Genomic DNA, 23,451 nt, shown 5'->3' with positions numbered 1-23,451 from the left:
TTTTTCTAATGCACATCGACTTGTATCACTACAAGTTGAACACTTGTATGAACATTTTTTAGATACACATTGATCATTTTGCAAATACATGTTGAACATTTTATCCGAATACAAGGTGAACATTTGTTAAACGCACATTGAATATTTTTTCCAGATACAAGTTGAACATTTTTCCGAATACATGTTGAACATTTTTCCAAAACACATTGATGTTCTTTATAAATTACATAAATATTCTTAAAAATAGTGTGAAAAGTTTTTGAGGTGTTAACACTATATTAGTAAAATTTCACAAAAACAATTGTTAACACTATGATTTTTTTTGTCCACAATTAAGGGAACACCTTTTAACTTGTAGAAAATGCCACGGACATGTTGTTAATGTGGCGAACAATTGATTGGATGATATGATTTTTTTTACAAATTATGCAAATATTGTTTACATTACATGAACAAATTTATGCACCATGAAATTTTAAAAAAAATTGTTAAGTAATTTTAAAAATATGTATTTAGAATAATTTTGAATGTCAAGCAAAAGATAATAAAAAGGCAAACAAAAAAATAATCAAAGGAAACAAATCAACTATTAAATGTTCAACTATTTCTGTCGACATTCACATATGCCACCAAACATACATGTGAAAGATCCACCTCAACATGCATATATACATACATGGGAAAACATTCAACTCAATAATTAAAGATTCAATACAACCAAATCTAATACAAATATATTTCTGAAAAAATTCACGGCAACACGCGGGTATCATCTATAATATTTGACACAACCAAATCTAATTCAAATATATTTATACAAACTTCCATAGCAAAGTGTGGGATATCATCTAGTTTCTCAAAAAGGATACATGCTCGAGTGCTTGAGCAGTATCATACTGATATATTTATCTATTATGTATGCAAAAGTGTCGGGGAACGTAGCAGAAATTCAAAATTTTCCTACGTGTCACCAAGATCTATCTATGGAGAAACCAGCAACGAGGGGAATGAGAGTGCATCTACATACCCTTGTAGATCGCTAAACGGAAGCGTTCAAGAGAACGGGGTTGAAGGAGTCGTACTCGTCGTGATCCAAATCACCGGAGATCCTAGTGCCGAACGGACGGCACCTCCGCGTTCAACACACGTGCAGCCCGGTGACGTCTCCCACGCCTTGATCCAGCAAGGAGAGAGGGAGAGGTTGAGGAAGACTCCATCCAGCAGCAGCACAACGGCATGGTGGTGATGGAGGAGCGTGGTAGTCCAGCAGGGCTTCGCCAAGCACCGCGAGATATGAGGAGAAAGAGAGGTAGGACTGTGCCAATAGGACAAGAAACTCATGTTTTGGGCTGCTCCTATGCCTCCACTATATATAGGGGGAGAGGGGGCTGCGCCCCCACGTAGGTTTCCACCCCTAGAGGGCGGCGGCCAGCCCTAGATCCCATCTAGGGGGGCGGCCAAGGGGGGGGGAGAGGGGGAAACTTGCCCCCCAAGCAAGGTGGGGCGCCCCCTCCCCAAACCCTAGGCCCCTTGGGCCCTTGTGGGGGGGCGCACCAGCCCACCAGGGGCTGGTCCCCTCCCACACTTGGCCCATGCTGCCCTCCGGGGATGGTGGACCCACTTGATGGACCCCCGGGACCCTCCCGGTGGTCCCGGTACGTTACCGATAAAACCCGAAACTTTTCCGATGACCAAAACAGGACTTCCCATATATAAATCTTTACCTCCGGACCATTCCGGAACTCCTCGTGACGTCCGGGATCTCATCCGGGACTCCGAACAACATTCGGTAACCACATACAAACTTCCTTTATAACCCTAGCGTCATTGAACCTTAAGTGTGTAGACCCTACGGGTTCGGGAGACATGTAGACATGACCGAGACGTTCTCCGGTCAATAACCAACAGCGGGATCTGGATACCCATGTTGGCTCCCACATGTTCCACGATGATCTCATCGGATGAACCACGATGTCAAGGACTCAATCGATCCCGTATACAATTCCCTTTGTCTGGCGGTATTGTACTTGCCCGAGATTCGATCGTCGGTATGCCGATACCTTGTTCAATCTCGTTACCAGCAAGTCTCTTTACTCGTTCCGTAACACATCATCCCGTGATCAACCCCTTGGTCACATTGTGCACATTATTATGATGTCCTACCGAGTGGGCCCAGAGATACCTCTCCGTTTACACGGAGTGACAAATCCCAGTCTCGATTCGTGCCAAGCCAACAGACACTTTCGGATATACCTGTAGTGCACCTTTATAGCCACCCAGTTACGTTGTGACGTTTGGTACACCCAAAGCATTCCTACGGTATCCGGGAGTTGCACAATCTCATGGTCTAAGGAAATGATACTTGACATTAGAAAAGCTTTAGCATACGAACTACACGATCTTTGTGCTAGGCTTAGGATTGGGTCTTGTCCATCACATCGTTCTCCTAATGATGTGATCCCGTTGTCAATGACATCCAATGTCCATGGTCAGGAAACCGTAACCATCTATTGATCAACGAGCTAGTCAACTAGAGGCTTACTAGGGACATGGTGTTGTCTATGTACCCACACATGTATCTGAGTTTCCTATCAATACAATTATAGCATGGATAATAAACGATTATCATGAACAAGGAAATATAATAATAAATTATTTATTATTGCCTCTAGGGCATATTTCCAACAGTCTCCCACTTTCACTAGAGTCAATAATCTAGTTCACATCGCCATGTGATTAACACTGATAAGTCACATCGCCATGTGACCAACATCCAAAGAGTTTACTAGTGTCACTAAACTAGTTCACATCACCATGTGATTAAGACTCAATGAGTTCTGGGGTTTGATCATGTTTTCCTTGTGAGAGAAGTTTTAGTCAACGGGTCTGCAGTATTCAGATCCGTATGTACTTCGCAATTCTCTATGTCATATTGTAAATGCTGCTTCTACACTCCACTTGAAGCTATTCCAAATGGTTGCTCCACTATACGTATCCGGTTTGCTACTCAGAGTCATTCGGATAGGTGTTAAAGCTTGCATCGACGTAACCCTTTACGCCGAACTCTTTATCACCTCCATAATCAAGAAACGTGTCCTTATTTACTCCAAGGACAATTTTGACCGCTGTCCAATGATCCATTCCTGGATCATTCTTGTACCCCTTGACTAACTCATGGCAAGGCACACTTCCGGTGCGGTACACAGCATAGCATACTATAGAGCCTACTCTGAAGCATAGGAGACGACATTCGTCTTTTTCTCTCTCTTCTGCCGTGGTCGAGCTTTAACTCTTAACTTCATACCTTACAACTCGGGCAAGAACTCCTTCTTTGACTGATCCATCTTGAACACCTTCAAGATCATGTCAAGGTATGTTCTCATTTTGAAAGTACCATTAAGCGTTTTGATCCATCCTCATAGATCTTGATGCTCAATGTTCAAGTAGATTAATCCAGGTTTTCCATTGAAAAACACTTTTCAAATAACCCTATATGCTTTACAGAAAATTCTACATCATTTTTGATCATCAATATGTCAACAACATATACTCATCAGAAATTCTATAGTGCTCCCACTCACTTCTTTGGAAACACAAGTTTCTCACAAACTTTGTATAAACCCAAAATCTTTGATCATCTTATCAAAGTGCATATTCCAACTCCGAGATGCTTACTCCAGTCCATGGAAGGATCGCTGGAGCTAGCATACCTTTTAGCATCCTTAGGATCGACAAAACCTTTCTGATTGTATCACATACAACCTTTCCTTACGAAAAGTGGTAAGGAAACTCTCCTTGACATCCATCTGCCAGATTTCATAAATGCAGCTAATGCTAACATGATTCCGACGGACTTAAGCATCGCTACAGATGAGAAAATCTCATTGTACTCAACTCCTTGAACTTGTGAAAAACTCTTCGCCACAAGTCGAGCTTCATAAACGGTGACATTACCGTCCACGTCCGTCTTCTTCTTAAAGATCCATTTATCTCAATGGCTTGCCGATCATTGGGCAAGTCCACCAAAGTCCATGCTTTGTTCTGATATATGGATCCTATCTCGGATTTCATGGCTCCTAACCATTTGTCGAAATTTGGGCCCACCATCGCTTCTCCATAGCTCGTAGGTTCATTGTTGTTTAGCAACATGACCTTCAAGACAGGATCACCGTACCACTCCGAAGCAGTACGCGTCCTTGTCGTCCTACGAGGTTCGGTAGTGACTTGATCCGAAGCTTCATGATCAATATCATAAGCTTCCACTTCAATTGGTGTAGGTGCCACGGGAACAACTTCCTGTGCCCTGCTACACACTGGTTGAAGTGATGGTTCAATAACCTCATCAAGTCTCCACTATCCTCCCACTCAATTCTCGAGACAAACCTTTCCTCGAGAAAGGAGCCGATTCAAGAAACAATCCCTATTGTTTTCGGATCTGAACTAGGAGGTATACCCAACTGTTTTGGGTGTCCGATGAAGATGCATTTATCCGTTTTGGGTTCGAGCTTATCACGATGAAACTTTTTCACATAAGCGTCGCAGGCCCAAACTTTTAAGAAACGACAACTTAGGTTTCTCCAAACCACAGTTCAAACGGTGTCGTGTCAACGGAATTACGTGGTGCCCTATTTAAAGTGAGTGTGGTTGTCTCTAATGCCTAACCCATGAACGATAGTGGTAATTCGATAAGGGACATCATGGTATGCACCATATTCAATAGGGTGCAACTATGATGTTCGGACACACCATCACACTATGGTGTTCCAGGCGGTATTTATTGTGAAACAATTTCCACAATGTCTTAATTGCGTGCCAAAGCTTGTAACTCAGATACTCATCTCTATGATCATATCATAGACATTTTATCCTCTTGTCACAATGATCTTCAACTTCACTCTGAAATTACTTGAACCATTCAATAATTCAGACTTGTTTTTCATCAAGTAAATATACTCAACATCTACTCGAATCATCTGTGAAGTAAGAACATAACGATATTCACTGCATGCCTCAGCACTCATTGGACCACACACATCCAAAAGTGTTACTTCCAACAAGTTGCTATCTTGTTCCATCTTACTGAAACCGAGGCTTTTCAGTCATCTTGCCCATGTGGTATGATTTGCATATCTCAAGTGATTCAAAATCAAGTGAGTCCAAACGATCCATCTGCACGGAGTTTCTTCATGCGTATACACCAATAGACATGGCTCGCATGTCTCAAACTTTTCAAAAACGAGTGAGTCCAAAGATCCATCAACATGGTGCTTCTTCATGCGTTTTACACCAATATGACTTACATGGCAGTGCCACAAGTAAGTGGTACTATCATTACTATCTTATATCTTTTGGCATGAAAATGTGTATCGCTACCATCGAGATTCAATAAACTATTCTTTTAGGTGCAAGACCATTGAAGGTATTATTCAAATAAACAGAGTAACCATTATTCTCCTTAAATGAATAACCGTATTGCGATAGACATAGTCGAATCATGTCTATGCTCAACGCAAACACCAAATCTCGATGATAGAGGGAGCGTGCGATGCTTGATCACATCAACCTTGGAAACACTTCCAATACATATCGTCAGCTCACCTTTAGCTAGTCTCCGTTTATTCCGTAGCTTTTATTCCGAGTTGCTAACACTTAGCAACCGAACTTGTATCTAATACCCTGGTGCTACTAGGAGTACTAGTAAAGTACACATTAACATAATGTATATCCAATATACTTCTATCGACCTTGCCAGCCTTCTTATCTACCAAGTATCTAGGGTAATTCTGCTCCAATGGCTGTTCCCTTTATTACAGAAGCACTTAGTCTCGGTTTTGGGTTCAACCTTGGGTTCCTTCACTGGAGCAGCAACTGATTTGCCGTTTCATGAAGTGTCCCTTCTTGCCCTTGCCCTTCTTGAAACTAGTGGTTTCACCAACCATCAACAATTGATGCTCCTTTTTGATTTCTACTTTCGCGGTGTCAAACATCGTGAATACCTCAAGGATCATCTATCCCTGATATGTTATAGTTCATCACGAAGCTCTAGCAGCTTGGTGGCAATGACTTTGGAGAAACATCACTATCTCATCTGGAAGATCAACTCCCACTCGATTCAAGTGATTGTTGCACTCAGACAATCTGAGCACAAGCTCGACGATTGAGCTTTTCTCCGTTAGTTTGCAGGCTAAGAAAATTGTCGGAGGTCTTATACCTCTTGACGTGGGCACGAGCCTGAAATCCCAATTTCAGCCCTCGAAACATCTCATATGTTCCGCGACGTTTCGAAAAACGTCTTTGGTGCCTCAACTCTAAACCGTTTAACTGAACTATCACGTAGTTATCAAAACGTGTATGTCCGATGTTCACAACATCCACAGACGACGATTGGGGTTTAGCATACTAAGCGGTGCATTAAGGACATAAGCTTTCTACTGTCCGCATAATCGCTACTGTCAACTTTCAACTATATTTTCTCTAGGAACATATCTAAACAGTGGAACTAAAGCGCGAGCTATGACATAATTTGCAAAGGGCTTTTGACTATGTTCAGGATAATTAAGTTCATCTAATGAACTCCCACTCAGATAGACATCCCTCTAGTCATCTAAGTGATTACATGATCCGAGTCAACTAGGGCGTGTCCGATCATCACGTGAGACGGACTAGTCATCATTGGTGAACATCTTCATGTTGATCGTATCTACTATACGACTCATGCTCGACCTTTCGGTCTCTTGTGTTCCGAGGCCATGTCTGTACATGCTAGGCTCGTCAAGTCAACCTAAGTGTTTCGCGTGTGTAAATCTGGCTTACACCCGTTGTATGTGAACGTAAGAATCTATCACACCCGATCATCACGTGGTGCTTCGAAACGACGAACTTTCGCAACGGTGCACAGTTAGGGGGAACACTTTCTTGAAATTTTAATGAGGGATCATCTTATTTACTACCGTCGTTCTAAGCAAATAAGATGTATAAACATGATAAACATCACATGCAATCAAATAGTGACATGATATGGCCAATATCATATTGCTCCTTTTGATCTCCATCTTCGGGGTTCCATGATCATCGTTGTCACCGGCATGACACCATGATCTCCATCATCGTGTCTTCATGAAGTTGTCTCGCCAACTATTACTTCTACTACTATGGCTACCGGTTAGCAATAAAGTAAAGTAATTACATGGCATTGTATAATGACACGCAGGTCATACAATAAATAAAGACAACTCCTATGGCTCCTGCCGGATGTCATACTCATCGACATGCAAGTCGTGATTCCTATTAGAATAACATGATCAATCTCATACATCACATATATCATTCATCACATTCTTTTGGCCATATCACATCACATAGCATACCCTGCAAAAACAAGTTAGACGTCCTCTAATTGTTGTTTTCATGGTTTACATGGCTGCTATGGGTTTCTAGCAAGAACGTTTCTTACCTACGCAAAACCACAACGTGATATGCCAATTGCTATTTACCCTTCATAAGGACCCTTTTCATCGAATCCGTTCCGACTAAAGTGGGAAAGCCTGGCACCCGCTAGCCACCTTATGCACCAAGTGCATGTCAGTCGGTGGAACCCGTCTCACGTAAGTGTACGTGTAAGGTCGGTCCGGGCTGCTTCATCCCACAATACCGTCGAAACAAGATTGGACTAGTAAGGGTAAGCATATTGAACAAAATCAACGCCCACAACAACTTGTGTTCTACTCGTGCATAGAAACTACGCATAGACCTAGCTCATGATGCCACTGTCGGGGAACGTAGCAGAAATTCAAAATTTTCCTACGTGTCACCAAGATCTATCTATGGACAAACCAGCAACGAGGGGAATGAGAGTGCATCTACATACCCTTTTAGATCGCTAAGCGGAAGCATTCAAGAGAACAGGGTTGAAGGAGTCGTACTCGTCGTGATCCAAATCACCGGAGATCCTAGTGCCGAACGGATGGCACCTCCGCGTTCAACACACGTGCAGCCCGGTGACGTCTCCCACGCCTTGATCCAGCAAGGAGAGAGGGAGAGGTTGAGGAAGACTCCATCCAGCAGCAGCACAACGGCGTGGTGGTGATGGAGGAGCGTGGTAGTCCAGCAGGGCTTCTCCAAGCACCGCGAGATATGAGGAGAAAGAGAGGTAGGGCTGCCCCAACAGGAGAAGAAACTCATGTTTTGGGCTGCTCCTATGCCTCCACTATATATAGGGGGAGAGGGGGCTACGCCCCCACCTAGGTTTCCACCCCTAGGGGGCGGCGGCCAGCCCTAGATCCCATCTAGGGGAGCGGCCAAGGGGGAGGGACAGGGGGAAACTTTCCCCCCAAGCAAGGTGGGGTGTCCCCTCCCCAAACCCTAGGCGCCTTGGGCCCTTGTGGGGGGGGGGGGGGCGCACCAGCCCACCAGGGGCTGGTCCCCTCCCACACTTGGCCCATGCTGCCCTCCGGGGATGGTGGACCCACTTGGTGGACCCCCGGGACCCTCCCGGTGGTCCCGGTACGTTACCGATAAAACCCAAAACTTTTTCGGTGACCAAAACAGGACTTCCCATATATAAATCTTTACCTCCGGACCATTCTGGAACTCCTCGTGACGTCCGAGATCTGATCCGGGACTTCAAACAACATTCGGTAACCACATGCAAACTTCCTTTATAACCCTAGCGTCATCGAACCTTAAGTGTGTAGACCCTACGGGATCGGGAGACATGTAGACATGACCGAGACGTTCTCCGGTCAATAACCAACAGCGGGATCTGGATACCCATGTTGGCTCCCACATGTTCCACGATGATCTCATCGGATGAACCATGATGTCAAGGACTCAATCGATCCCGTATACAATTCCCTTTGTCTGGCGGTATTATACTTGCCCGAGATTCGATCGTCGGTATGCCGATACCTTGTTCAATCTCGTTACCGGCAAGTCTCTTTACTCATTCCGTAACACATCATCCCGTGATCAACCCCTTGGTCACATTGTGCACATTATGATGATGTCCTACCGAGTGGGCCCAGAGATACCTCTCCGTTTACACGGAGTGACAAATCCCAGTCTCGATTCGTGCCAAGCCAACAGACACTTTCGGAGATACCTGTAGTGCACCTTTATAGCCACCCAGTTACGTTGTGACGTTTGGTACACCCAAAGCATTCCTACGGTATCCGGGAGTTGCACAATCTCATGGTCTAAGGAAATGATACTTGACATTAGAAAAGCTTTAGCATACGAACTACACGATCTTTGTGCTAGGCTTAGGATTGGGTCTTGTCCATCACATCATTCTCCTAATGATGTGATCCCGTTATCAATGACATCCAATGTCCATGGTCAGGAAACCGTAACCATCTATTGATCAACGAGCTAGTCAACTAGAGGCTTACTAGGGACATGGTGTTGTCTATGTACCCACACATGTATCTGGGTTTCCTATCAATACAATTATAGCATAGATAATAAACGATTATCATGAACAAGGAAATATAATAATAACTTATTTATTATTGCCTCTAGGGCATATTTCCAACAAAAAGAACAACAACTAATTTTTTTACCAAATAAAAATCTGCCAATAGTTTAATTTATGTGAACCGGATTGGTTTTGTGCTGGTTTCTGGCCGTCTGCAAAGAGAAAGAAACACCACAGGTTATATAGCTTCAGTTGGCTTCAGACAGCTAAGTGCAGTTAATCAAGGGATACATGGTTGTCAGAGTAAATTATAGATGGTAGCAACTATTCCCTTTTGAAAAAAAATAAGAGCATTCAGATCACTAAAGTAGTGATCTAAATTATATTTAAAAATATAAATCATTGCGGCAGCCACCCGTGAGCAGTGGCCGGCGCATGCATGGTGACCCTCCCAGGAGGTGAAGGCGCGGCAGCGAAAACTCCACATCAAAGAAGGAGGAGTCCTCGGCGGCGAGGCGGCTATCATGTGCGGGATCTGAGCGGTTGCCATTAGGGCTAACCCTAGGCACTGGAGCCCCTTCATTATATTGGGGAAATGGGGAGGCCGAGTCCCAAACGACGCTAGCTGGCTCCTCTGAGTCCTCTCCGCCCAACTCCTCGGCGACAAAGGCCTAGGGCGAGGCTGTATTGGATCACATTGTTGTCGTCGATAGGATGAGTTTATGGGGGCATCTGTCCTAGTGATGTTCCTAAAAAACACTATCCGGGTGATGGAATGAATTGAAGAGCCTGCGCCTGCTGAGGTGATTGCTTGCAGGGAGGCTATGTGCCTAGCTCAAGATCAAGGCATTGTCTCATTGGCTTTTTTCCTCTGATTGTTCAGGTGCGATTCGTTGCATTAAGGAGGGAAGTGCCCAGGTGAAAATGCAATGAGTATCAAGGAAATAAGATCTAATTATTGATCGGAGGGGGTAGATGATTAAGGTTGTTTCAAGCAATGTTTTCAAGCATGAGTTTAGAGAATAAAATGTAGATGATCGCAGTTTAGCTAGAAGCACTTTAGATCTTATTCTGGGCTATTATGTTTGGCTTTTTGCAGTCCCTGAACTATGTGAACCGATCAATTATTTAATAAGTCCGGGCGTGTTTCGCTCAAGAAAGAAAAACAGACTCACAACTAGCTCTGGACCTTTACTATGCTTATTAAAAACGGAAGGTAAACGTTTGGGCGCGGTGCGCCGGCCGAACGATTCGGCCGGTCGCTTCGCTCGCTCGCACGCGCTGTGCTATACCCAGCAAAGTCAAAGCGCCAGGGGTTCTGTGGACCCACGCACATCCTTCCTCCTTTCTTATCCTCTTCCCAAACGCGCTCCACCGTGGCTGCACTCCTCCTCTCTTCCGACGCTGGCCGCCATGGCCTCGCGTTGTTCTCCAATCTCCCCTTTAACTCTCTCACCGCTGACCCACGCCCCATGGCTCTGCTGAACGCCCTCATCTTCGGAATACTTGCTCCCCAATCCCACTTCCCGCCATGGCTCACGTGCGAGCTGCCACAAGGCCGGCTGGCCATGCGCGACACAGGCAAAGGGCATGGTGCCGAGCTGCATCCAGCATGGCTGTGCGACTCGGTGCATGCTGAAGCTGCATCTTGCACACGGCCGGCGAGCTGCGATGGTCACCATGGGCGAAGCTGGGGAACCGTGCTCCCGTTTGCTGCAACCGTTCAAAGAAAAAGTTTCAACTGTATGTGGGAAAAGTTTCAACCAGCAATAGAGAAAGCTTCAACCGGGCACTACACAGTGAAAAAAGCTACAAACGTTGACAAAAAAAGCTTCAACCATCGGTAGGAAAAGTTTCAACGGTGGTAGACGAAGCTTCAATCTAGGCACCGCGCAATGAAAAAAGCTACAACCATTGACAGGAAAAGCTTCAACTTGTTTGAGAAAAGTTTCAAATGGCGTTTTTGATAAAGCTTCAAACCGAGGACAGTGAAAACCAAAAAAGCTTCAACAGTGCCTGAAAAGTTTCAACTATATATGTGAAAAGATTCAACCCGCGTTTGAGAAAGCTTCATTCGAGCACAGCGAAAAGGAAAAATGCTTCATCCATTTTCCAGAAAAGCTTCAACCATTTGCTAGAAAAGCTTGAACAGTATACGTGAAAAAACTTCAACTGGGGGAACGCCGATGGTACGAGCGGATGACGGCGAGAGCTACGACTGGCAGCACGGTGGTGCTGCAACGTGCGTGCTACGGCGACGGGGGCGGGGCTAGGTGCTGCAAGGTGAGAGGTGCCGTCCATCTTTGCTTTGTTTTGCTACAAGGGGCGACGACTTCCTGTTGGAGACGGGCGACGACGGGCAGCGAGGCGGAGTGGCAGCGCGGCGGAGTGCGGCCAACTACGATCTCCACGGGGCGAGGGCGACCTGCTGCGAGGTCTGCAGCCAGCTAGGGGTGGCCCGTGGTGCGGGGAACGACGCTGGAAGGGAGGATTTTGGGGATCGCCCGGTGGTGGAAGTGGAAGACGAAGATGACGAGGGACATGGGCCAGTTGGCAAATCGAACGGTTACAGGAGTGTTAATCGTAGGGCTGTGGTGCGACCGGCCCAAATTTGGGCCGGCGCACCGGCGCAAAACGGAATCAATAACTCCTGAACGGCCTGCTTTTTCGGATCCCGAACGCGTCCATAGCCACTAGATCAAAATGCACGGATCTCAAAGCTCATCCCAGCCACGTCACCCAGAGTGGAGCGTTCGGGATGAGAGGCGGTCGTCGCGAACGAACCCACTCTCCACCGCTCACATCCCCACTCCCCTATCCCATTTTTCCCACTCCCCTCCCCACATCCAAATCCTCGCGGTGAGGTCCTGGCCGGCGACTCGGCGACGAGCGCGAGAGGACGGCGAGGAGAGGTCCTGATCGGGGACGGACTCGTCCGACCGCTCCTCTGGCGACGGAGCGGAGGACGGGGGGCAACAGAGGTGACGGGTGGAGCCTGTCGAGGGCCCGACGAGGTGAGGTCCTGGCCGGTGACGGACTCGCCCAGCCACTCCCCTGGAGACGGAACGGGGGACGGGAGGACAACGGGATGTCGTCGGCGTCCAAAACTCCAAATCGTCGTCGTCCGTGACGGCGGCGGCCTCGATGCGTGGGGATGGGCTCGCCTCCGCTGCGCGGCCCTCCGCACAAGGAGGTCCACAGCGATGCGACCTGCGTGTAAGAGTTGCTCACTGGAGACTAGCTCGATGGGGCAGCAGCAGCACGGGTGGCTGTGCTGCACGCACGAGGTTGCTGCGACGAGGATCTGCACACTGTCGTCAGGCTCGATGGGAAGCACCAGCACCGGCAGCAGTGCGTGCTGCGATCTACGTCGCCTGCGACAGGAGCTGCATACCGTCGCCGGTATCGAGGGGAATCACCAGCACCTATTTTTCCTCTCTCGTCCGGAGGTAATCACCGATGCTCCATCCATCCTCCCCTGTTCTCTGTCGCCGCCGCAGCTTGTAATTTCGTTTGCTTACTTCCTTTGGGAATCATAGATGGTTGTAGAATCCACGATGCACATTTGTACAACCACGCCGGCGAGCTATATCATACGAGCACCCCATACATGCCTGACAATTAGATTTTAGGATTTTTGATTCATTTTCCTGAATGTATGCAATCTTCTACACATACATACATTACCAGACATTTTCTGCACGCCTTTTTCATGCACTACATGGCAACTCAGGATTTTTCCCCCTGATGTTCTGGTTCTGAATGTGTGGCATCTTTTTTACATAACACACAGGAATTCTTGTAGTCAGTACATGACACTTTTTTTATGCTCTCCGAGTGCACTACATGGCAACTCAGGTTTTCTGCTGTATTGTTTCTGAATGTGTGGCATCTTGCCATGGCAATTTTTTGAGGCGTCATTGAATTGTAAAACAAAAAACGATGGTTGAGGTCAGAAATTTTCAATGCTCACACCCCGTCCCCGACGTGCTCCACATGCCCGCATTGGCAGTAGTGGTTCCCCGGTTAAGGAGCTTTCTGAGTTTCAACTACAGGTGCTGCTATCTCTCCTACTGTTTTTGGAGATGCTATAGCTATTTAGCTTTTGTTGTACAGATGTGAGTATATGTGTGGACGAGTGATTTTTTTCTAGTTGCTCTATCTCGTGGTACTATCGCTACAATACATGGCAAATTCCTGAAAATTGATAATTCTGGTCCATGGCAAATATAATAGGAAATGCTCCAAAAGATGACAGTTTCTTGTGAAATGTCATGGCATAGTTTGAAAAATCATATGGCAAAAAACTTTTGTTTAATCAAATATGACATCTCTTAGAGCCAATTGTATTTGTCACATGGCATTTTTAAGAACAAGTTTTGAACATTGGCATTGCAAAATTCAGAATCAGATCCTAATTTGCCATCTCTTTCGTAAGGAACAAATCTTCTAAATTTGCCACGTGACCATGGAAAATTTGCTAATTTTGCCATCTCACAAGAACAAATATTTTTACAACCTTGGCTTTTTACTTGATGGACCATGGTGAAAAACTTTTGGAACATGATGAAATATTTCTAGAACATCACTAATTTGTTTCACAAACTATGGCAATTTTACTTTATGTATCATGACAATGAAATGTCATTGCAAATTTATTTATTTTCACCATGTCAAATTTACTTTTCTACCACGGCAAATTTTTTGTAGCTACTTTTACACTTTAGTTTGTTCGTACATACTCCCCCCGTTCCAAAATTCTTTGAATTAGATTTGTCTAGATACGGATGTATCCCATGTCAAATTTAAGACAAGAATTTTGGGATGGAGGGAGTACCATGGGACTTTTTAATAGTTGCCATGGTAGTTTTACTGTATGGCCTTTTGATATTTCATAATGTTTCATGGCAAATTTATTCTACAGCCCATGGAAAATTTATTCTACAACCCATGGCAATTTTCTTTCAAATAACACGACAATTTAATATGCTTTTTTTTCACCATGGTTTTGTGATATTTTATATAATTTAAGAACATGGCATTTTTTTTCTTTCTAGCATGCCAAAACTTCAGTTTGTTGCGATGGCAATTTCGAGCTTCATTTGCCATCCAAATTTTTTACTCTTTTTTTGCCATGTCAAAATTTCCTTTATTACGACATGGCAAAATTACCCTTTCAGTTTTGCATTGGCAAATTTACTCGCACATACATGGCAAATTTACTTCAACATTCATGGCAACAATTTTCCTTTTCATTGCCATGCTATTTTTTACTGTTTTTTTGCCATGTCAAATTTACCTTCTATTTTTTGTCATGGCAAAAATTACCTCTTACTTGCCATGTCAAAATAAAGGAAAATTCATGGAGCATGGAAAATTTTACTATTAAATATGTGAAAAAATTTCTATTACATGCTATATGTGGCAGTTTCTACTCATTTTTGCCATGTCAAACCTTTGCTTTTTTTGTCATGGCAATTTTTTTACCTTAATTGCCATGGTAACTTTACTTGTAAATACATGGAAATTTTACTTCAACATAGATGGCAATTTTTTGCCACGGCAATTAACCTATCTATTTGCCATGGCAAATTTAACGTTTTTATTGCCATGGCAATTTACACTAAACAAACATCGCAAATTCACCTTTTCTCGCTCATGGCATTTTTACTTCTATGGAGCATGGCAAGTTTGACTTTTTTTTCTGGCCCTACTATTAAACAAAAGATGTTGCATTTTTTTCTGCTCCACATGATGGCAATGTTTAATGCACATTTTTAGATCTTCATTTATATTGTAAAAGTAGCATACAGTTTTACAATCCACATTTCTTGCCATCATGATATAGATGCGGAATTGCCATGAACTTTTTCTTTTTCACCATTACAACAACAACAAAGCCTTTAGTCCCAAACAAGTTGGGATAGGCTAGAGGTGAAACCCATAAGATCTCGCGACCAACTTTCTTTTCGCCATTGCATAAAAAAAAACTTTATTTAGCATGGCAATGTTTTTACTTGTAAAGATGATTGCATTTTTTTGACTTGAACCCATGGTGACGTTTTGGTAGTAGAATGTTTTCATTTTTTTCTATCACGACAAATTTATTTTTAGACCTTTTCAATTTCTTTCAAGAGTATGGCAAAATCTGGCCTTTTTATTCACAACCAAAAAGCGGCCTTTCTTAGTCACAGTAGGTCTTAGGAAAAATGGGCTTTATTTCTCAATTTTTTCTATGCAACATGGCATTTTTTGGTGTGCAGACCATGGCAATTTCTTCACGCCCATTATATTCGAACAAATTTCAAATTTTCATGCAACCATGGCAATTTATTTCTCGTAACACGGCAATTAATTTTTATTTTCTGTACATCATGATATTTTTCCTAGTTGCCATCTATCATGGCATTTTTTCTTTTTCTGTAGGTACTGTGTGGTAGCCTCAACAATTATAACAAATTGATGGCAATTTCTAGATTTTTGTGGCAATTTTATTGTACAGTTTTTTTCTCAATTTTCATGTTGGGCTGTTTTCGTGTATTTTCCACATTTTTAAATATTTTTTGCAAAGGGACTCGTTTGGGCCAGCAAGCCTAGCAAAAGGCCCACCTGATGTGGGATTTGGTGGATGGTTCGGACTGGGGAGAGATGGCAACGAATGCAACCGTTCGGTCGTACTTCCTGCTGCATCGAACGATTCGTTCGGATCGCTCACCTCCCAGCCCGAACGTTCGGGAGATATCGACGTCCATTAAAAAAGGGATCCAGACCTTACTAACAAAAACTTGCTCAAGCCAACTCAAGATTGTTACAACACAATTATTTTGCAGATTGATCGCCGGCGTCAGCACCTACAGAATGTATCTTTCACTTTTGAGTGTATGATGAAGTCTAACGGTTTCCGGCCAGTTTTCCTTCTAAAGTGGTCAATTCTCTTCTTCTTAAAGATAAGACAGAGCTCTTGCCGGTTCCTCAAAAAAATGTCGGAAGTCTAATGAGGAGGCAGATTTATTCGCCAAACTAGCTCTATCTGTATCGATTAATTGGCCGACATGTCTAGTTAGTTGAGCCACTGGACTTAGTGGCGGTTCCATCCCTAAGCAGCGAGAGGATGGTGTGAGGATGGGCCGGTTGTTGGATACGAGGCGAAGAGGGAGGCGTTGGCCAGAGACATGACTCATATGTGGGTCCCAGATGAGAGAGGGTAGTGTGAAGAGCCAAAGGTGATTATAGTGTGGTTTCTGTTTTGACCAAACAATTAGAGGGTTTTATAATATAGCAAAAGAGCCCGTGCGTTGCAACGGGAGAGAAAACATAACACACACTCTTAACTCAACAACCATCACTCAAGACCACAATAGGTCAATCTCCTTTATTTTTGTGAGGCATCATATTTGTGTTGCCGCTTATCCTCCTTCTCACCCTCGCCGGCGATGGCCTCGGTGTTCACATAAAACAACAAAAAACATGTGTTGAATATGGTTAATCCTAAGGCGTCTCTCTCTCCCTCTCTCCTCCCTCTCCCTCTCCCCCCCCCTCTCTCGCTCGCTTTCTCTCACTCTCGCGATGAGAAATTTGTTGCTTTTCCTTGCGACATTTTTTATAGGTATGCACGTGTAGTTATCGATGTTTTCTTTTCCGTGTATGGTTATAGTGGGGTATTTATTTGCAATCCGGATCACCGCCGATATGGAAAAACGGATCTTGCGCTATAAATTATAAGTTTGCTTCCATAACAATATTTTAAAAATATTTAACAGGTAAAATTAACATCATATTTAGATTCCACACATTTTTCTAACAAAATTTCATATATAATATGTTAAAATCAAAGTTACGGTTTAAAAGATACAAATAATTTAGAAAATCATTTGGTTTGACTCAAATATATTTCAAAATAATATTTAAAAACACTCATATTCATATTCATATTCTACATATTTTTCTAATCGAAATTCAGATATAACATGTTTAAATCGGAGTTACGGTTTAAAAGATATGGATGATTTTAAAAAGCATTTGTTTGACTTAAATATGATCCGCGGATGAATTACCTAAAACATCAGGGGGATTTCCGAAAAATGTAAAATAACGGTTCGGGTGTGACTTAAACCCGGATGGCTGGTTGATTTCAAGAAAAGACATGGACTTTTGTGTAAAATACGAAAATAACGCTTCGTTTTAACTTAAAATAGGACTGTGGGTTGAATTCTTTGAAATAGAGAGACTTTTCTGAAAAAATGTCATGATGGACGAAAGAAACCTAATTTGCTTTATTATTAGGTAAAGATAAAGATTTTTACAATCCGTATTGAGCACACAAACTAAAGTCATGAGGAAACTTTCCAAGCCATCAAATAGTATGTTGTTGGGCTCGACCCACAAAAGGCAGGAGATAGCTAGCCTTAATTTGGTCCCGGGTGATCTTAAGAATGGAAATCTCCCACTCCTCTCACAGCAAGAGCCGAATCTCATTCACCAAAAACGACAATATTGTGAGTCGTCACCTGCACCTCCTCGGATATAAGAGTAACCGCCTCCTAAGAGTCAATTTCAAGTGTGTAAATGGCAAGGTGGTGTAATCCTTCCTCACACACGATACAATCTCAGCCTCCAAAGGACCTGAGAAGTTGAACAGGGTGCGAGCAGCAGCGATGTGATGTGCCCATGGCTGTCCAGCGGGACCATGCCATGCCACACCCTGCAGAGCCAGCGTTTGCTTTGCCATATAGGAGCCATCGACGGGGCACCATTGGAGCGTTGCTTGGGCCGATGTGCGTGGTTGGGGGGATGCCAGAATCGCCTTTCCTTTGCATAGGTCGGACTGCGGTTGTTGCTTGAGAAGAAATATCGTTGTTCGCTGGAGAGAGAAAGCATGATGAGGAGCCACTCCGGGCAGCTTTTTTTTTAGAGCTATTAGGGCATGTTTGGTTGCCTGCATGAAGCCCAATCAGGCCCGCGCGGGAAGGGAACGGGCTGTTTGGTTATCTGGTTTTACTATTGGGCCTGCATAGCACGAAACTTAAAGCACCTCTGGGCTTGGCTCGCTGGGAAGGCTCAGATCGGCAGTTTCTCTCGAGTCAGGCCGAGCGGAAGCGCAGCGAGCGGCCCCTGCACGAGGAAGAACGGGAGGGATGCGAGATGTTTACGTGGTGTCTTCTTCAACCTTCAGTAAGCTCCTCCCTAATCTCCTCTCTTCCATGCCCCTCTGATCTACACAATGGTGCTTCAGTTCGAGGTAAGCTACGAAAAAGATGCACCTCGATGCTACGGTTCCATTCAGGCGATCGGTTCGTAGTCTCGTCGGCCATAAGTTCTTAATCTTGTGTTCCCGTTTGGAGCTATTCTGAACAAGTTTTGTCAGATTCATCGCGCACGATCGATCATTTGAAATTTCCTTTGACCAGCAGCCTAATCTCGCAGTTCCCCACAACATTCATGTTGTAAGTTTTTGGGTTCGACGATCGTAGCTTCATCTCTCTTTGGACAGCAGTCTACTGCACTAACGCCGCCATGTCGAGCTCCTCTGTTCTCTGCTCAGAGCCCTTCTATTCGTCCCTCTCGACGCCGAACCCCTTCCCCTTGATCTCCTTGCCTGTGTGCTACTACACTAGAGTCTTTTTGGTGTCGCTCATCTCGACCTACTCTCTGCCGTCCTCCTACTCCACTGATGCTGCAATGGCGCGCACATTGCTTTTTTGTCTCCTCTGCCTCCGCACACACTGCAGTTCGCCGCGTCGCCGACGGGGTCGATCATCTTGGCCTCCTCTCTCTCGCCCTACTACACTGGAGTCGTTTCCGGCATCGATCATCTCGGCTCCTCTCTCGCCCACTGCACTGACGATACCATGGCGCAAGCACTGCATTCTCCTCCTCTGTTGACTGTCTTTGCGCGAGCACCGCAACTAGTTCGTCGATGCTGTCGCTCGCTGTGCCGCCGATAGGGTCGCTCGTCGACGACTCCATGCTCGTCATGTCTGACACGGCACCACTGCCACTATCCACCGCAGTCGCTATGGTCCAGCGCACACTGCATTTCTTCTCCCCCTCCCTCTGCTAGCTCTTAACCCTGTGTGCTAATTGCAAGTGCTAGCTCTTAATCATACCCCATGCGGGCAACCAAACACCGTGTTTATGTGCCGCTTGGGCTAATGCAGGCAACCAAACGAAGTGCACTTGCGTATTACCTAATGCACCAACCCTCGATGCAAGCAACCAAACAACTTACAGATGACGCATTTAGGGCTGTTTTTGCTCAACCAGGCTTGGTTGAGAAGTATATGCAATGCGACTACTGTTTAAAACTTGAACCAAGAACGCCCTTAATGATCAATCTTGAGCAAGCTACCATGAGCACCGCATTGCAGACCATAGTCCATGAGCGTACGTACAACGGATCAGTGCATGAAAGGTGTCCTCTCGCTCACATTCGCACACAGGGCATTGATAGATCATCCTCCACCACATGTCTATATTTCTTGTTGAGGTGCATATTTTAACGTACCTCCAACTCTTGCCCTAGTCTAATTTACTCGGAAAAATAAGAAAATATGTAAACCAAATATTAAAATGTAAAATAATAATTTTGATTTTTTTGTTTTTCGGTATTTCTAGAGAAAAGCCCCAGTTTTTTTTCTTCAGAATTTTGAACTTGTTTTTTTTTATTTTCAGAAAACAACCCTAAACTTTGGTCTAGTTTTCTAGATTTTTCATATTTTTCGATTCTTACAGATTTTTTATTTTCCTTATATTTTTTGCAGATTATTTTGGATATTTTCTTTTTGCTAACGTGGCTTGTTGACTAGACATGCTGAATGAATGGTCAATTAATGGGTCAAAACGGGTAAACATGGAGGGGAGGGTTGAATCCTGGCTGGTTTTAAGAGTTCGGGGTTGTAATGTAGATGGTATTAGAGTTGGGAGTTGTAAATTAGACTAGGGAAAAAGTAGTGGGTTGAGGTATGCACTTCTCTCTTTCTTGTTACCTTGAGTAGAGACTAGCACACAGACAGCTCCCTCCCTGGTCGCTCGCGCGAGCGGCCCCGGAGGCTCAAAAACCTAACAAAACATAACGTGGACTCTCCTGGCTGCTGCCATCGCCGGAGTCAACGGTGGCTGCCGCGCCTGACTGTCGAAGGCAGCGGGTGGGTGGGCACGCCCCATCGGGTTCTCTTCGCGTAGAGGCGAGACGACAAGCGTGCAGCACATGGTGGCGAGGAGGTGCGGTGGTGCTGTTCGGGAGGTGCCGGGGAGGAGTTGTGGTGCACAACGGAGGCCCCAACGGAGCTGTGCAGGTCTTGGAGTAGGCCGGTGCTGCACAGCAGAGGGGCCTGGAGGAGATCTGGAGGTGGCGGCACGGGCTGATCCGGGCCCGATCTGGGCTTTGCGGGCCGCTCACACGGAAGTGCCATGGCTGGCCGCTCGAAGCTGGAGTGCTCGTGTCGGCACCTACGGGAGGGGTTGGAGGACCCTCTGCTATGCGGGAGGTGGATGGTGGACCGAGGCGGTGGTCTCACCACATGCAGGAGGTGGAAGACGGTGTCCTCTCGGCCATGCGGGTGCTGGTGGACCTCAACTTCATGGCTACAACGATGAGGTGTTGCGGCAGCGGTGGTGTGAGCCAATTTGGACTAGGTTGTGCCAATCTTGTGGCAGGGATGGAGTTGTGTGACAATACGGACGAGAGTCCTACCTGTCTTCGGTTGGTGCCAGTGGCGACGGCGCTCGTGGGTGTCATGTTCCACCTTGGAGGTTTCACCGAGTGTGTTGGCATCTTCCTCGCTCTCACTTGGGGTTGGGGTTGGTAGTTATCTCCGGAAAAAAGCCTTGATTCAGAGTCGGATCAGCGCGATGGCGGCGTTTTCGACGCCGTTCCTCTGTTGGGAGCATCGTTTTTGGAGACACTACCTGAGGTTCTATGTGGCACTCCTCTGGTGCTCCTCGTTGTCCAAGGATGAGCTTCACGAGGGACCCTAGTTGGAGTTGGAGTTGTCTTCAGAGGTGACCGACATCGCTCAAGACGCGGTGAGGATGCACTTCTGCTTTGTATTTGTGTTGTCTGTAGTGGTTGCCTTTGGACTAGCTTGGTTTGGAGTTGTGCTACACTTGTCGTTCGTAACAAGTTGTAGTTCTCTTGTACTTGAAATTCTGCTTTTATAAAAATATGGTATTCCTAGACGTACTCTTGAAAAATAGTAGTGACTAGCGAAGAGCATCTTAAACTAAAAAACATTCCAGTCATTGTGTTTGCCAATACGGTTATAGGTGCATCAACATTTAGATTACACGTAAACAATAAAGTACAACACTGTAGGAAATTAGCATTGAATACTCAAATAGTTATATCCTTCAGATTTCTTATCTTCATCCAAAGAAAAATAAAATCTTAGCGTTTGGGGAACATATTTTGTTATGAGAGATGTTGGCTCCAACTTTGATTTCACGTGATTCTCGTTACTACAACTCAAGTTTGACTGTTGGGGCATCTATAGATGAAAATATGGATCGATAAACATAGAAACTGCATTCGGACTGTATTTCTCAATCATAAAACTGCATCCGGGTCTCTTAATAGTACTAGGTTTTTTTTCCTGATAGATAAAAAATAATAATTCTGCGGTGATGGGTAAAATGAACTACTCAGCACAGATAGTATTACTGATAAGTGATAACATGCAACTGCTGGAACGGAGCAACTACTAATGTACCGGAATGATGGTAACACACACCACTTCTGGAAATTAGACTGCAGAAAAATAAAACTAGTTGTTCAATGGCAGGACATGAATCTCAACAACCACCTTTCTCGGGCATAGATGATACGCTGCTGTATCGGGCGAGTGCCATCTTTCTCGTAGATCTTCACCTTGATACTAGCGACAGTGTCCGAGATTGCCACCCCATCAAGGGTGAGGGTCTTCCCATCCCGCTTATTCACAAAGATGCGCATCATTCTCATACCTTCTCGCGGACTACACGGCTGGATGACAAGGAGGAGGGTGGAGTCCTGCCAGATGTTGTAGTCAGACAAGGTGAGGTAGTCCTTCTCCAGCCGTTTGTTGACGAATATGAGGCACTGCTGGCCCTTGGGGAAGCCTTCCATGTACTCGATCTTGGCCTTGACACTGCGGATGGTGTCGTGGCTTTCGACCTCAAGGAGCATCGTCCTGCCAGTGCCAGCCAACATCTCCGTCACGAATATCTGCATCTTCTCTTGGAGGTCGAGCGTGGATCCATGCTCGATGTTGTAGTTGGCCAGTGTGCGGTCATCCTCTAGCTTTGCCCCGTCAAATACGAGGTGGTATTGCTCCTGGATCTTTGTCTTCGCTAGACAGGGTACCGCACTCTTCAGAGTTGCTTTTTTTTTTCAAAAAGACTCTTCAAAGTTGCTGCAATGTATGGATGCATCTTAATTCACTACTGAGAAAATGAACTTCGCCGAATGTTCGGCCTTTTGCCGAGCTCCATTCGTCGGAATCTCTGTAAACAAGCATTTGCCAGGTGCCCACACTCCGCAAAACAACAAACTCGGCAAAGCATGCGATTTGCCTGTTAGAATTAGTTGTTGTATAGGGATAGAATTCTCTTTGAATTGTAAACCTATTCTATCTCATCTTCTGTTTCAACCTCTCCCGAATATCTCTCTGTAACCGATCGATCTAGCCTCGATCTAATCTTGTAAGTCACGGCACAAGTTCTATATAATGCAATGCGGCCCGAGCAAAGGGTTCAACGCTTCACATATCGTTTTACATGGTATCAGAGCCACTTCCTCAACAAAAACGCATCTAGCTACCTTCCTCCATCGAGAGCATGTCCACCACCTCCGCTGCCATGTTGCCCAGCACCATGGGTGCACTTTCATCTTCCACCTCCGCCTCCAACTTCGCCTCCTCATCCACCACCACTACCACATCCCTCGGACCACCACCACAGGAGAAGCTGACGAGGGGGAATTTTCTTCTCTGGAAGGCCGTCGTGCTGCCGCAGATCAAAGGAGCACAGATGGAACATCACCTCGACGAGAAGAGCCCGGC

At 45.1% G+C, this 23,451-nt stretch overlaps 1 pseudogene; it reads right to left on the bottom strand.

Moving 5' to 3' along the window:
• LOC119280209 overlaps nucleotides 1-22,637 on the bottom strand; it is a 108,255-nt pseudogene extending 85,618 nt beyond the window's left edge.
• Nucleotides 22,638-23,451: the final 814 nt, after the last annotated feature.

This window comes from Triticum dicoccoides, chromosome 3B (assembly GCF_002162155.2).
Source record: "Triticum dicoccoides isolate Atlit2015 ecotype Zavitan chromosome 3B, WEW_v2.0, whole genome shotgun sequence".
Taxonomy (NCBI): Eukaryota; Viridiplantae; Streptophyta; class Magnoliopsida; order Poales; family Poaceae; genus Triticum; species Triticum dicoccoides.
This window is presented reverse-complemented; position numbering and strand designations above follow the sequence as displayed.